This window comes from Mesocricetus auratus, unplaced genomic scaffold (assembly GCF_017639785.1).
Source record: "Mesocricetus auratus isolate SY011 unplaced genomic scaffold, BCM_Maur_2.0 Super-Scaffold_100004, whole genome shotgun sequence".
Classification (NCBI taxonomy): domain Eukaryota; kingdom Metazoa; phylum Chordata; class Mammalia; order Rodentia; family Cricetidae; genus Mesocricetus; species Mesocricetus auratus.
In genome coordinates this window covers 113,945,036-113,961,710 of record NW_024429189.1, presented here as the reverse complement: position 1 = coordinate 113,961,710, position 16,675 = coordinate 113,945,036, and positions in this window count along the sequence as shown.

Below are 16,675 nucleotides of genomic sequence, written 5' to 3'. Positions count from 1 at the left end.
TGGCAAACTGACAATTCAATATCAACATGGATCGTGATTCTAAGATCTAAGCATTGACCATTGATCGGAACAAAGACAACAACAACGCAACATACTTCATGGTGACCTTGTTCTTGGTTCCCACCAGAGTGAAAAGGGAAGAAGACAGCAGCTGCTGAAGGCTTTAGACAGTCCTGGTCTCCCTGCATCCTACATCTGAATCACACCTAGTGAGTGAGCTCACATTGTACCTACTCACATTGTCCCCTCAGTGTGTGAACACATTTATTACAGCCATGTTGGAGAGATTCCCAGCTGGTGGCAAGCTGCATAAATTTGCCAGTTCATAAGGAGAGTGTGAAACATCTGCAAGCTTGTCTAGGCAGGGCCTACATTGGGTGTTTTATAGCATCAGCTAAGCATGATTTATAATATACAATTACAGAGGCTCCATGCCCCTGAACTATGATATAAGGGGAGAAGTTTCCTCAGTCTTACAAGTTAGATATTTACACATACTGCCCACTTAACATGTTCATTTATGCATGCACTCAGCATTATCTCATTAAATATTAATTGATAATCTGTAATACAGAAGGATTCTATCAGTAAGGCTCTCCTATACTGGTTACAAACATCTGGGTTATTTATTGCCATTGCCAGACATTTCCAAGAGAGGCTTAAGATGCCACAGGGACAGGTAACTGAGAGACCTGATCTAGGAGGGGGTCATAGAAGGCTTTCTAGAAGGGGTTGCTGTAAACTGAAAGGTGGATAAGGTTACGCGGGTGAGAGCATCTGACTGAACTGTTGATATGTGGGATCCAATTCCTGAGGAAACTTAGAGCCTCCTGTTTTCACATACAGAGTTGTCTTCCAGGTCCAGTGAGAACATCAGTTCTGAGTTAGAAAGATGAGAGAGATCTGAAGGTCTCGTAAGCTGACACACACTGCTGACCTGCTGCAGGACTCAAACCAGTATGGATATCTCAGGAGGGGAGGAGTGAAGACTTAGGATCCCTGAAGGAATTATAATCTTGATTCCCAAGTCTGCAGGAAGGCCCGGGTGAGCCCCAAGGTGTGGCTATGTGATGGCTGTGCTCAGAGATCCACACCCTGGAGAAGAATCAGAAAGTGAACCACACAGGCCAAGAGCTAGTGTGGGTAACAGCTTTAGAGCTTGCTGACATACCTCTGAAGAAAGAATTCTCGCCAATTTATGGACAACAAAAGGGAGGCTAAAAGAGACCAAACATCTGATGTCTCAGTCCTAAGTGGAAACTGGATTGGGAACCAATTATCTTTATTCTAAAACTCCAGTGTCCTTCCTATTCGCCCAAAGCTGCCAAACCTAAGAGACAGGAGGCAGGGTGGGGAGAAGCCAAAGCACAAGGAAAGGAAGGAGTCAAAGAGGAAACGGAGGAGGAAAAGGCAGGTGGGGGGTACAGAGAAGAGGGACGAGTAGAAGAGAGGAAGAAGTGAGGCAGGGGAGTTTTACTTTCCCAGTTCTGTGCACGAGGAACCAGAGACTCAGCTCCTGGCTCTTGGGACATGTCCCATCTAGCCATGCAAGTGTCCAGGGATGCTGAGCCACTGAAGGTGACTCTTAAAGGCTGCTTAGTGTCTTCTAGAATAGCATCCTGACACCACAGCTCTGTTTATCACTTTTCCCACTGTTGTAACCAAACACAAGGCAGAGTAACTTAAGGGAAACAGGTTTGCTTTAGCTCACAGTTCAGAGGAGACAGCCAGTCACCACAGGAAGACATGGTTGTTGATGTGGCTTGGTCCACTATGCCCGGATCCTGCAGAGGGAGAAAGGAAGCTGAAAGAGATAGAATGAAATGAGTCATGTACTGTAGCTCAAAGGCCAGCCCCTTATTGTGTTTATTTGCCAGCTAGACCTCACCTCTTGAAGGTTCCGCAACCTCCAAAAAGGGCACCCCTAGAGACCAAGTATTCAAACACATACCTCTGTGAGTGACATTTCAGAACTAAAAGCATGTCACCATCTTCCCTTCTCTCCTCTGTGCATCTCATTTCTCACCTGCCCCACGCTTTCATGGCTCATTATAGACCTGCTGCTGAGATTTTGGCAACATCTCCCTTCACATTCTTTAACACGCAATAGTCTTGAGATCTCTATGGTTCCTTGGGTGCTGCATACAAATATTTGATCTACAAAATTGCAAGCTCCTTAATAGCATTTAGAGTGGACACCAGTTTGTTTTATAGCCCAGGCTGGCCTGCAACTCACAATCCTCTTGCCTCAACCTCCATGTGTCTGAATTAGAGGTCTGCACCACTTGGTTCAGAAGCAGTGCGTTTTATACATGTGTTTGTTTAAGCAATATCCTAGCTTCCAGACTCAAGTCTGAGACCCACCATTTGATAGCTGTATGATGCTGAGCAAGCTTTCCAACCTGTTTGGGTTTCATCCTCTGTGAAAAATGGAAGGAACAAATTCCTGGTCTCCAAAGAGTGGTTAACAGTCTGAGAATCTACCTTTAGGGAACTGTAAATTAGATGATGCTGATACCAAGACACCTAAAACTTCATGACACCAAGTACAGATTTTTTTAAAATAATGACTAATTATGGATGAATCTTTGCTTGAATGCATGGATGCATACCATGTGCATGCTTGGTATCCACAGGGGCAGAGGAAGCATTAGATCCTCTCAAACTGGGGTTATATATGACTGTCAGCCCCCATGTTGGTTCTAGGAACAGAACATTGGTCTCTGCAAGAGCTTAGGTACTCTTAGCTGCTGAGCCACCACTCAGTCCCACTAAGTGGAGTCTTAATGAAGTATTGCTAGATTATGTACTAAGATGTTTTCCACTGGATAGGAGAGAAATTCATTTCAAATTTGTGTAAGCAGAAAGTGCTATTTGTTAGGTTTCATAATGGGAAAGTCAGACCCAGAAGGATCCAGCAGCTCAAGGATGCCCATATCTTTCCATCCTTCATCTCTGATGAGCCCTGTCGACTTCACTGGGCAGGTGTCTCAGGCTGTTGGAGAGATGCAGACAAACAGTCTGAGCCTTGATCTCCCTGAAGCAACCCACAAGACCAAATATCATTCAAGGAAGACTCTTTGCCTTGAGCTGTCAAGTGTTGACACTTGGCCAGTGGGTCAACAACATTCAAATTATGAGCCTCTGCTAAAGTTGAAAGAGGATAGAAGAAAGAAAGGATAGAGTGAAATGGGATGTCCTTCTGTATGTTGAGAATATGTGTTGCTTTTATTGATTGATAAATAAAGGTGATTTGGCAAATGGCTCAGGCATATTACTGACTAGCTCTTACAATTAAACTAAACCATTTACTACAAGGCTTGTGGCTTGTTACCTCACATCTTGCTTCCCGGGTGGCTTCATGGTGTCCCCATCACTCCTTCTTTCACTCTGTAACTCCATTTGGATTTCCTACCTAGCTATATCTTGCATGGCCATTGGTTGAATTAGCTTTATTCATCAACCAGTAAAAAGCAACACATATTCATAGCATACAGAAGGACATCTACATCAGTAGAGGCTAGGCAATGTCACACTGGATCTCAAGATACAGAAGCACATAAAAGAGGTAATTACCCCAAATAAATACATTTACAGATTGTGTTATCATAACAGCATTGCTCCACTGTTCAGAAGGCTTCTCCAAATGTTTGAAGTTGTAGGTCCTGTCATTTTTTACATTTGAAAAACTGGTACAGAGAATGAAATATTTCTGAGATAAACAAGTTGGCTTTTGTTCTGATCTATAGCCTTAGATCTTGTATAAATGGAACACTAAACTGGTCTGGTCAACATAGACTCACTGAGTAAGCTGTTTGCCCAAGACCTTCTGAGTTCTTTTTGCCTTATTTTAGAGATGCTGCCTGTTAGTAACTCCCCCCAGAGTATAGAACTTGGAAATATAATGTAACAGTAGATCAGCATACCAAAGCAGGACTAGGAAAGACATAAATTCTTTACATGATAATAAATAATTAGCAATTCTGACATCTATTATTAGCATTTTATGTATTTAAGAGACGTTATCCAACTAGGGCTAGGGACTTAGTTCAGCTAGTACAGTGTTTGCCCTGCAAACAGGAAGCTCCGGGTTTAATTCCCCCTACCACATAAACCAGATGTGGTGGCACAAGTCAGCAATCCCAGCATTTTTGGGGTAGAGGCAGGAGAATCAGAAGTTCAAGGTCATCCTCAAGTGCATAAAGCATTGAGGCCGAACTTAGCTGTATAACTGTTTCAAACAAAACAAAACAAAAAGGTCAGCTGTTAAGTAGCCTAAACAACTATTTAAAACACAGCCACAAACGAATGCTTTCCTAGCAAAGAAAAATATCCCATCACAGGACAATCCAAGAGCATAGGTAAGTGTCCATTGTGTATTCCACCCACCTTGTGTGTCCTTGGGCTTGGGAGAAGCTTAGGCTTATGTCAACTGCTTAGCTGAAAATTCTGCTTTTATTATTCAAGACCCATGCTGTAAAATGAAAGCAAAAATGCCACAGCACTGAGAGCACCCACTCATTCCATATTTTGCCAAGTCTTTACTCACATTAGAGAGATTTGCATAAGTTAAAGCTCCCCGCCAAGAGTGCCATGCTGGGTTCCCTTTCTTCCTCCCATTGCTTTGACAGTTTTAACTTTTACTGCAGGTCAGCATCCTGGAACCTTAAAGGATAGAGTTCCTCATTACCCTCCTCACTCCCACGGATACTTCCAACAGTTTGGAGATGATTAGGTTAAATTAAAAAACAAAACAACCAAGGCCCGCCATTGATATTTTGTCTTCCCTTGGGGATAGGTGTGGGGGTTGCCTTTGGTTTGGCTCAGTGCTGACAAGCTAATGAAAGCCATTCTAATTTTTATTTAAGAAAAAGCAATTTTCATAAACGGTGTATCACTAATGGACTGTGATCATGTAAAGCCGCACAGCAAATGACTCTTAATCCAGTTCTCTACGCCGCCTTACCTGAGGGAAATAAGACCCACCCTTTCCCGGGCTGGCACTCTGTTCACAGGGACTGCTTCAATATATATTAATCCCACCATTTATCTTTGTCAACTGAGAACAAAAATAATTTGTGGAAGAGTAAACAGAGGCACATAGAGGAAGGGAGCTCGGCATTATTAAACAGCGGAAAGCAGGTGCTGGCAAAGCCAAGCTTATTTTTATTGCAGAACGTGGGTAATTCTCCTTCTGCATCTGTGCATAGTAAATATGGCCAGGGAAAGCCCTCATATTTTACAGGAAACTGAAATGGCTGCGGCCGAGGAAGGAGGGCAGGTGCTGGTATTGCAGCATGCTTTTTAAAAGTCAGCATGGAAAGTGGGAGACTGGTGGCCTCTAAAGAGCCGAAGGGAAAATGCAAGAGGAGTGAGCCAGAGGAGACACTGACTTGCTTTGAGAAACATGAGACAGAGGTCAGGGAGAGAGCTCAGAAAGTAAAGTGCTTCCTGTGCAAGCATGAGTGCCTGAGTTCAAATCCCTAGAATCTGTGTAAAAGCTGGACATAGCAGCTTTCATTGGTAGCATTAGTGCTGGGATGCAGATACAGGTAGATCTCCAGGGTTGACTGGACAGCCAGCCTCCAAAACAGCGAGCTCCAGGTTTAATGAGAGATACTGCCTCAAGCATGAAGGTGGAGCATGATAGAAGAGTCCTATGGCAACCTCTGGGTTTCTGTATGAATATGCACAGGCAGGCACATGCAAATGCATGTGCACACTCACACATGTGCATGCACTCACACACACACACACATACTTACACGCAATGAGATAGCAATGAGATAATGAAATGTACCTCTGATGTTCACTTAAGGGTCACTCTGGGCCTCTCTGCCATCTCTCACACCCACAAACATTCTGATTATTTTACTTGCTGTCTCTCACTTTAATCAGCTTGTCAGCCTGCCTCTCCTAGCAGGAATAAATACCCAAGACAGACACTGCAGAGGAGGAAAATTCCAGCCCTTGGGAGGTGGAGGCTGGAGAAATGAGAGTTTGAAGCTGTCCTGGAAAGCAAAGAGATGGTATCTCTAAAAGAAAATGAAAGGGGGCAAAGAATAAATTCCTTGACTCTTGACTCCAGAGGTTTTAGTCTGTGGCTACTTGATCATCTTGTTTTGTGGCTAATGAGACGAACATCATAGTGGAAACTGTACAAAGGGAAAGGCCAGTTTGCATCATACTTCATGAGGATGATTAGACAGGGGGTTGGGAGTGTCATGCCTTTAATTCTAACCCTCAAGAGAAAGAGGCAGGTAGGCAGATCTCTATGCATTCAAAACTAGAGCCTGATCTACATATCGAGTTCCAGGCCAGCCAGTGCTACATGGTTGACGATTTAACCCTTCAACTCCCTGATCTGGATGCCTACTGCCATGTCTTCTCCCTCTGTAACTGTAAGCCCAAATAAGCTCTTGCTCAAAATGAAGTAAGTAAATAAATAAGAGAAGAAGAGGAAGAGGAAGAGGAGGAAGAGAGAGGATTCCCAATGACCCAACTTCCTCCCTCCCATCAGGCTCCAACTCCATAACATTGATCTACCAATCTCACAACAGCATCACAGGTGGAAGTCTAAACCTTTAGCATAAGAGACTTTGGGACACATTTCAGTCCAAAGCATCATAAACAGTATTGCATGTGGTCGCAATAGTGTAAGCACTGTCACCAATCCTATGATAAACAGTGGCAAGTTTTCTTTAAAGTCCTCATGTACAATTCCCTTCGATGCACTGTGACTATCCTCACAACACTGTGTAGGTGAGATGAAGGACTTGAGGAGCCACGTGGCAATCAGAAGGCTCAGTGACTCCTTTAAATTCAAAGTTCTATGACCTCCCATGTTTGAGAGTGAGGACCAGAACTTCTGAGTCCTGTGCTAGATCGTATATCAGGTACTAGAATACTTAGATAATACAGAGAATTTGCCCCAGTTGGATTTATCTGACAGTTTTTCATGATGCGATTCTGGTTATGCAGATTTGGGGAGAAATATTCCAGAAATGCATTTTCTATCCTCATTGAATCATATTAGGAGAGGCATAATGATGGTGCTTTGTTTTTGAGACAGGGACTTGCAGCATAGCCCATGCTGGCCTTGACAGTGAGATCTTGCTATGTTCCAAAGTGCTAGGATTCTGCCTAGTTCTGATAGAGTGTTTAAAGAGGTTTCCCTATGTTTTATCATTTCTCTTTTATAAGGTACCTCTGATTTGGGAAGATACTTTGAGATGGGGTAAAGATTTTATTCCCCATTAAGACTTTGGCCTTACTGTCAATGTTTGCCTCTGGTGATCACCATGTGGTAGTTGTGGATTGAAGCCCATTATCCCAGATGGAGTGGCTAGCCAGCTTTCAATTTCAAAGAGGATGTGTCTGTATGCCCTAGTCTTTAATATATTCATTCAGTTTAGCCACATGGATTCAGATTTTATAGGTTTTATATTCTTGGTTGTTATCATTATACGGTCAGCTGGTGCCTTTCAGGCCAGCTGCTGTGTACTTTTCACATGTGTTGTGGACTCGGTTGTATCCTCAACACTGTCATTCACAAAATGAAGCCTAAACACCAGTCTGAATGAATTTGGAGACAGGGTCTTTAAGAATGTAATTATGAGCATTAGGTGCCCACATGAAGAAACTGGAAAATAGCCACACTAGAGAATTAACAGAATCACCTAGAACAAAAAGAAGCAAACTCACCCAGGAGGAGTAGATACCAGGAAATAATTAAATTGAGAGTTGAAATCAATAAAGTAGAAACAAAGAAAACAATACAAAGAATCAATGAAACAAAGAGTTGATTCTTTGAGAAAATCAATAAGATAGACAAACCTTTATCCAGCCTAACCAAAAGACAGAGAGATAGAACATGATAATTAACAAAATCAGAAATGAAAAGGGGGATATAACAACAGACACTGGGGAAATCCAGGGTATCATCAGGACATACTTTGAAAACCCATACTTCAAAAAATTGGAAAATGTAAAGAAAATGAACAATTTTCTGGATAGATATCACCAAAATTAAATCAAGATCAGATAAACAATTTAAACAGATCTATAACCCCTAAAGAAGTAGAAGCAGCTATAAAAAGTCTTCCAACCAAAATAAAAGTCCAGGATCAGATGTTTCAGTGCAGAATTCTACCAGAAATTCAAGAAAGAGCTAATACCAATACTCTTCAAATTGTTACATGAAATAGAAGCAGAAGGATCACTGCCAAACTCTTTTTACGAGGCTACAATTACCTTAGTACCCAAACCACACAAAGACACAACTAACATAGGGAACTAAAGACCAATTTCCCTCATGAACATTGATACAAAAATACTCAATAAAAAATTGGCAAATCAAATCCAGGAACACTTTAGAAAAATCATCCACCATGATCAAGTAGGCTTTATCCCAGAGATGCAGGGATGGTTCAACCTATGAAAATCTACCAATGTAATCCACCATATAAACAAACTGAAAAAGAAAAACCACATGATTATCTTACTAGATGCTGAAAAAAACCTTTGACAAAATCTAACACCCCTTCTTGATAAAGGTCTTGGAGAGATCAGGGCTAACAGAAACATACCTAAACATAATAAAATCGATATACAGCAAACCGACAGCCAGCATCAAACTAAATGGAGAGAAACTCAAGGCAATTCCTCTAAAATCAGGAACAAGACAAGGCTGTCTACTCTTTCCATATCTGTTCAATATTGTAACTGAAGTTCTTGCTAGAGCAACAAGACAACAAAAGGAGATCAAGGGGATACAAATTGGAAAGGAAGAAGTTTTTTTTTGCGGATGATATGATAGTCTACATAAGTGACCTGAAGAACCCTACCAGGGAGATCCTACAGCTGATAAATATCTTCAGCAAGGTGGCAGGATACGAAATTAACTAAAAAATCAGTAGCTCTACTATATATAGACAATAAAGGGCATTAGAAAGAAATCAGAGAAACATCATTTTTACAATAGCCCCAAACAACATAAAATATCACGGTTAATGCTAACCAAACAAGTGAAAGACCAGTAAAACAAGAACTTTGAGTCTTTAAAGAAAGAAATTAAAGAAGATACCAGAAAATGGAAAGATCTCCCATGCTCTTGGATAGGTAGGATCAACATAGTAAAAATGGCAATCTTACCAAAAGCAATCTATAGATTCAATGAAATCCCTATCAGAATCCTGGCACAATTCTTCACAGACATTGAAAGGACAATCCTCAACATTATATGGAAAAACAAAAGACCCAGCATAGCCAAAATAACCCTGTACAATAAAGGAACTTCAGGAGGCACCACCATTCCTGACTTCAAGCTCTACTATAGAGCTATAGTCCTGAAACAGCTTGGTATTGGCACAAAAATAGACAGGTAGACCAATGGAATTGAATTGAAGACCCTGATATTAACCTGCACACCTTTGAACACCTGATCTTTGACAAAGAAGCTAAAACTATACAATGGAAAAAAGAAAGCATCTTCAACAAGTGGTGCTGGCATAACTGGATGCTGGCATGTAAAAGACTGCAGATAGATCCATATCTTTAACCATGCACAAAAAGTAAGTACAAATGGATCAAAGACCTCAACATCAATCCAGTCACACTGAACCTCTTAGAAGAGAAAGTGGGAAGTACCCTTTAACAAATTGGTATAGGAGACTGCTTCCTGAACACAACACCAGTAGCACAGACACTGAGATTGACAATTAATAAATGGGACCTCCTGAAACTAAGAAGTTTTTGCAAGGCAAGGGACACAGTCAACAAGACAAAAATGACAGCCCACATAATGGGAAAAGATATTCACCAACCCCACATCTAACAGAAGACTGAGCTCCAAAATTCACAATACTCAAGAAGCTAGTTTCCAAAACACCAAATAATCCAATTCAAATGTGGGGTACAGAACTTATTAGAGAATTATCAATAGAGGAGTCTAAAATGGCTGAGAGACACTTGAAAAAGTACTCAACATGCTTAGCAATCAGTGAAATGCAAATCAAAACAACTCTGAGATACCATCTTACTCCCATCAGAATGGCTAAAATCAAAAACACTGATGACAGTTTATGTTGGAGAGGATATGGACAAAGGGGAACACTCCTCCACTACTGGTGGGAGTGTCAACTTGTACAGCCACTTTGGAGATCAGTATGGAAATTTCTCAAGAAAATGGAAATCAGTCTACCACAAGATCCAGCAATTTCACTCTTAGGCATATATCTAAAAGATGTACACTCATACAATGAGGACATCTGCTCAACTATGTTCATAGCAGCATTATTTGTAATAGCCAGAACCTGGAAGCAACCTAGATGCCCCTCAGCTGAAGAGTGGATACAGAAAATGTGGTACATTTACACAGTGGAGTACTACTCAGTGGGAAAAAATAGAATCTTGAAATTTGCAGGCAAATGGATAGCACTAGAAGAAACCATCCTGAGTGAGGTAACCTAGTCACAGAAAAACAAACATGGTAGGTACTCACTCATATACGGATTTTAGACATGGAACAGGGGATTACCAGAGTCTGGGAAACAGGGAGGACTCTAAGAGAGATATGTAGAGAAAGGGAATGGGACGAGATTTTCTAAGGGGATTGGGAACATGAGGGGAGGAGGACAGAGGTAGAAAGGAGTAAGAGAGAGGAAAGAGGAGGGGCAGAGGAGGACATTGGGGAGCAGGAGGGTTGAGTCAGGGTAAGAATGGAAGAGAGCAGGATGAGAGATACCATAATAGAGGGAGCCATTGTGGGATCGAGGAGAGATCTGGCACTAGTGAGATTTTCAGAGATCTACAAGAATGACAACTGGAATTATGGCTACCTTAAATGCCCTCCCCTGATAATGAGATTGATGACTGCCTTATATACCATCCTAGAGCCCTCATCCAGTGGTTGATGGAAGCAGAGGCAGACACCCACAGGTGAACACTGAGCTGAATTCCTGGAACCCAGTTGCAAAGAGGAGTGATAAGCAAAGGAATCAAGACCTGGCTGGTGAAGCCCACAGAGGCAGGTGACCTGAACAAGGGGGAGCGTATGGACCCCAGACTGGTGACTGAGAGGGCAACATGCAACTAATCCAGACACCCCTCCCCGAGTCTGGGTGTCAGAGAGGAGGCCTCTGTAATCTGTGGGACCTCGAATAGTGAATCAGTATTTATCCCTGGAATATGGATGGACTTTGGGAGCCCATTCCACATGCAGGGGTGCTCTCTCAGCCTGGATGCATGGGGAAGGGCTTGGGCACTGCCCAAGATGATGTGACAGACTTTGAAAATCCCCCCATTTGAGGCCTTACCCTCCCTGGGGAGGGAAGATGGGAGGAGGGGTGTTGGAGAATTGGGGGGGCAAGGAAGGAGGGGAGGGAGAAGGAGCTGGGAGTAACATGTGTAAAAAGTGAAATAATCTAAGAATTAAAAAAAGAATGTATTTGTGGCTACATGGTATCTAAGGGTAAAGTCCTATTCCACTAGAATTGTTCTTAGTGTATAGAGGGACATCTGGATGTGTCTCTGGGTGTGCATGTATGTCCTGTGTGGGCATATGTTATTCACTGTGGTCCCAGCGACCTCCCTGTCTCTCTCCTTTACCCTCTGCTTTTAAATGGAGAAAATAACCAAATGTGTATACATAAGATATTTGATTCTCTACAAGTCAAGTGGAGAACCTGCCCTACTGAACCATGAACTCGGATGGCTAGCCTTCCAAATTATTTCTTCTGTTGAAGCCTCATATGGGTGTTGGTTCTGGCAGCCTGAGCAGGCTCTTATAGCATGTTCTCATCTTGCTTTTAGCACTTCTTCACTTTGTGATTCAAAATGAAGTGTCAGGCTTGTTTTCTCTTTCCTTGTCCAGTATCCAACAAAAAGATCCTTGATTCTCTTTGGTAGAGCATGGTGTTTAGTGGTCAATAGCCGCAGACTCAGTGTGCTTACTATGGCCGGGAGTCACTGCTTCTCAATGGCAGAGCATGGATACTCTCTGCCTGTCTTTAAACAAAGACCACCTCATATCTATGGACTCTGGAACTTCATTTCTTACAGACAAGTAATGAGGAGCTGATTTCCTCTAACTTCTCCTTTATTAGACTATAAAAAGTCAAAGCTCACCTTCGTTTTCAGTGTGGGGAGGAACAGCCATCAACACAGGCAAACACTCGCCATGCATCCATTCACAGCCACTTTTGTCTGACGTAATTACACAATCCTAGATGGAAAGCAGAGTAAAATTTATTTATTGAACTTTGCAGTTAAATATCCCCCTCTACACTTGAAATTCCAAATGCTGCATACTCACAGGGGTATAGTCAAATGCTGACAGATTTAAACTTTGTTGAAAGAGATGAAGGAAAAAAAACCCAAATGAACAACTTGAGAACCCTCTGAAAACAGGATCACAAGAGACCCAAACCTTGGTATAGTGAAGAGAAGAAAGACACTAATATGTTCTAGCCCTCTACAGTGGAAGATATGACTTGAGAAAGAAGCCAAAGAGGATGTAACTTTAGATAAGGAAGAGAGCTCCCACACCCAGAGAGGGTCACCCATGAGCTTCATCAACAGCCACAGGTTCATTACATTGTCTGTCACTAGGGCCCTCAGATACCAGTGCGCTCCAGGCTGGAGTACTGAGATCAGCAACTGAAGATGTTACTAGGTAACCACAGGACCAAATGCCAGGTATCTCTGTTGAGAGGTGTGATGGCTTGAATGAGAAATTCTCCTACCCACCCCATAAACTTCCAAGTTGGTGGCAGTTTGGGGGGAGGTTTGAGAGGTGCAGCTTTGCCTGAGGAAGGATATCACTGGGGGTTGGCTTTGAAGTTATCTAGCCTTGTCTCACTTCCAGTTTTCTCTCTGCTTCAGGCTTTCTGTTGAGGTGGTGAGCTTTCTGCTCTCTTCTCTGGCTGCTGTCCTGACACTTGCTACTGTGTTTCCCTACCACCATGGACTCTTATCTCTCAGGAACCACAAACCCAAATAAACACTTCTATAAATCGCCTTATTTTGTCACAGCAACAGAGAAATAATACAAGGGGAAGGGAAGGGCATGTGGGGAAATGGGCCCCACACCTCTGAAGAAGTGCACACTAAAGCATACAGATGAAGATGTCTCTCTGCTCCCCTTGGCCATACTCGCTGCTCCTCCTCAGCATTGTGTAGAGGTACACAAATCGATTCCTCTCACATCTGAGTTAAAGATAATTATTAATAAAAATAAGAAGCCTTCCTACATGTCATTTTTGTTTCAATGTTAGCTACATTTTTTGTTTATTAAGTTCTTCAGCCCTGAGTTATCTCAGAGATGACCAAGTGACCAAGGCATATAAGACATCTCCCCTAAAATTGTGCTTCAGATTTCTGGTTCCATATCTTTCTGGACTTGCACCATCCACTGTAGACTGGACCTTCCCACATCAATCATTAACGAAAGAGAGAGAGAGAGAGAGAGAGAGAGAGAGAGAGAGAGAGAGAGAGAGAGAGAGAGAGAGAGATCCATAGAAATGCCTGTAGACCAATCCTATGGAGGGACTTCCTCAACTGAGTTTCTTTCTTCCCACATGACTCCAATTTGTGCAAGTGTACAAAAACTAACCAGCCAAAAGATTATCTCATCCATCTTTAACTGTGATGACCCAGTCCTCAGTCCCAGTTGGCTTCACTCGATGCACCTCTATAGACTTTCTGTGTTTGGGAGAGTTCCTTAGGTTCTTTTTAATTGTGGAGAATAGTTATTTTGAATAATGTCATTCACTTTGGACTTCTTCGTTTCTTTTTGATTTGTGATTTGTCATATCCCAATATATACATTGTAATTTGAAACTATCAAAGTCAACAAAGTCTTTAATACACCTAAAATTGTGGATAATCCCATATCACTTATACACGCTCAGAATATTGCACAAGCCAACAGTTGGGCACTGTCTCCTAATGCAAAGTGAATTTCATAAGCGTGTTGTATATCTTATGCAAGCTAATGAGCATCTGTGAATGTAAAAGCAGAATGTATGATGGCTGAACCTTTGTACCATCACAGCACTGAGCCATTACTCGTAAAACTGTCCAGGTCTGGACCATCTCTATTTGTCTCTGTTTGGAGCAGCAATGTGCTGGAGGACTAACCTCTCAGTGTCTACTCACTCTCCCTGTGCTCCCATCTTGCTCAATTCCACGAGACAGCATTGCAGCCTTATTTCAACTTGATCATAGGGATTCTTTCAGTATTCTTTGTTTTTTAACTGTCGAACCTTCCAAAGGTTTAGAAACACGAAAGTGATAACACAGCAGATATCCAGGAACACATCTTCTAGATTAGCAATGTTTTACTATGGAAAGAAGGGAAGGGAGGGAAGGGTAGAAAGCAAGAAGGATTGGCAAAAGGATGGGAGGTTGGACTGTTAGAAGATTTAAAGCTGGGAAAGAAGAAAAGGAAATAATATCTCCCCACTTCTACCCTTGAGGTGAAAATTCTTAACCAATCATCAGACTGCTGCCTAATTTCAAACTCAGAACCACCCAGACTCTGAGAGAGACTGTTAAAGGAAATTTCCAAAAACCCATGTACTTTTACATAGGCACAAATGTTCACACATGAAGGATTGGAACCTCCGCCAGCCAGCCTCATACTAAGATCAGGAGCAGGAACCCAAAGGCCCACATGGGCTCTCTCTAGACCTTTTTTTATTGTTTTGCTTTTTAAGACAGGGTTTCTCTGTGTAGCTTTGGAGGCTGTCCTGGAACTCGCTCTGTAGACCAGGCTGGCCTGGAACTCACAGAGATCCATCTGCCTCTACCTCCGGAGTGCTGGGATTAAAGGCGTGCTCTAGACCTTTCTGTACCACAACATGTAAAGCATTACCTCAACATTCTGATTTTAAATGCTGTTTCCTGTAGCCCCAGATATTTCTTATATAACACCCTTTGTAGTTTTGTAGTTGTTTTTCTGGCCTGGTACCTGGTCCCACTTGGCCTCACTTGATGTGCCTCTGTGGACTTCCTGGGTTTGGGACAGTTCCTCACATGTCTTATATTGCTTTCTGAATTATGGAGATGAGTTATTTGGAAGAACACCACTCACTTTGGCCTTCTCTGATACCTTTGGGCAGGGTGTTGTGTCATTTGTAAGGTTAATCTTTATAGGGCATGAGACCTTCAATTTAGTTAATTGAGTTTAGTTAATTTCTTTTCATGTTGGAAGAAATTACTTTGGAAGGAAGATTCTGGAGGACTTGTCTTACATGGAAGGTGGAGCTATGTTAGACAGTGACTCTTTGCCTGTTCTTTGTATATTTCAAGATTGCACCAGTAGCTAAAGAAGTAAAATAAATGGAGTGTTGTTACAGTTCACATTTGCCATCCCAGCCAGCAGGAAGCTGAGGCATGGAGATTATGAATCTGAGGGTTGCCTGGGTTTCACAGTGAAACCTTGTCTCAAAACCCCCAAACAAAAGCAAAAAAATCAAAAACAAAAAAAATCAAAAGCAAAAATAAAAAACAACTACCATATAAACTTGATATTTCTTATCAAATTAGATGGTTTAATAAAAGATTGTGGTTACAGCCGTGAATAAAATTTCTTCACATAAAGACTGAAAACTCAACAGAAAATGTAATACCTCTTAAGAATCCTACCCGAGTAAGTCAACAATGAAAACGTATGTGCTTTCCAGGGGGAATTTCTGATTGCTTTTGAGGAGCAATCGGCAATGCCGAAAAAGACCACTGGGTGGCTCACTGGCTCCAGAAGTCTTTCGCAGTGAGGTTCCTGCTTGGAAGCTTGCAGCTGCTGGAAATCAAATCAGTAAGATTCGTAGACTAAAAAGAGAATAACTGACTTGTGGATATTCCTTGTTTCATATATTTTGAGCTGGTTTTGGATCATTTTCCATATGAATGTTCCTTCTTCCTCGTTTCTCTGACTCTAAATTTAGGCCACTCACTTAGGTACAGAATAAAAGAGGACAGCAAACAGCAGTAATGCAACACAATATCTAAATCTCAGCGTCTTTAAAACTTTCAGAGATGACGTGCTTTTTCCTCCTCCTCCTCCTCCTCCTCTTCCTCTTCCTCCTCCTCCTCCTCCTCCTCCCCTTCTTCTTCCTGCTCTTCTAGAAATACACAAAACAACTAAGTTCTCTAGTCCAGTTCCCTGGGTGGCAACATGTGTAACTGGGGAACGCGTGTGCGTGGATGGGACGGTGGGAGAGTAAAAGAAGGGAGGTAATAGAAGATCTAAAAATAGCTAGATAAAATTGCACTAAAATTTAATGCAACTAAAAGACTTTTATTAATTTAAATTTGAAACAATCTTATTTTACACATCAATCCCAGTTCCCTCTCCCTCTCATCCTCCCATGCCTCCCATCAACCTCCTATCACATCCCCTTTCTGCTCCCCAGGAAGGGTGAGGCCTTCCTTGGGGGATCATCAAAGTCTGTCACATCATTTGAGGCAGGGACCCTATGTGTCTAGGCTGAGAGAGTATCCCTCTAAGGGGAATGAGCTCCCAAAGTCCACTTGTGCATTAGGGATAAATACTTTTCCACTACCAGAGGCCCCATAAACTGGCCAGGCCCCCTAACTGACACTCACTTTCAGGGGGCCTGGTTTGGTTCCCAGCTGTCAGTCTGGAGTCCATGTGCTCCCCTTTATTCAGGTC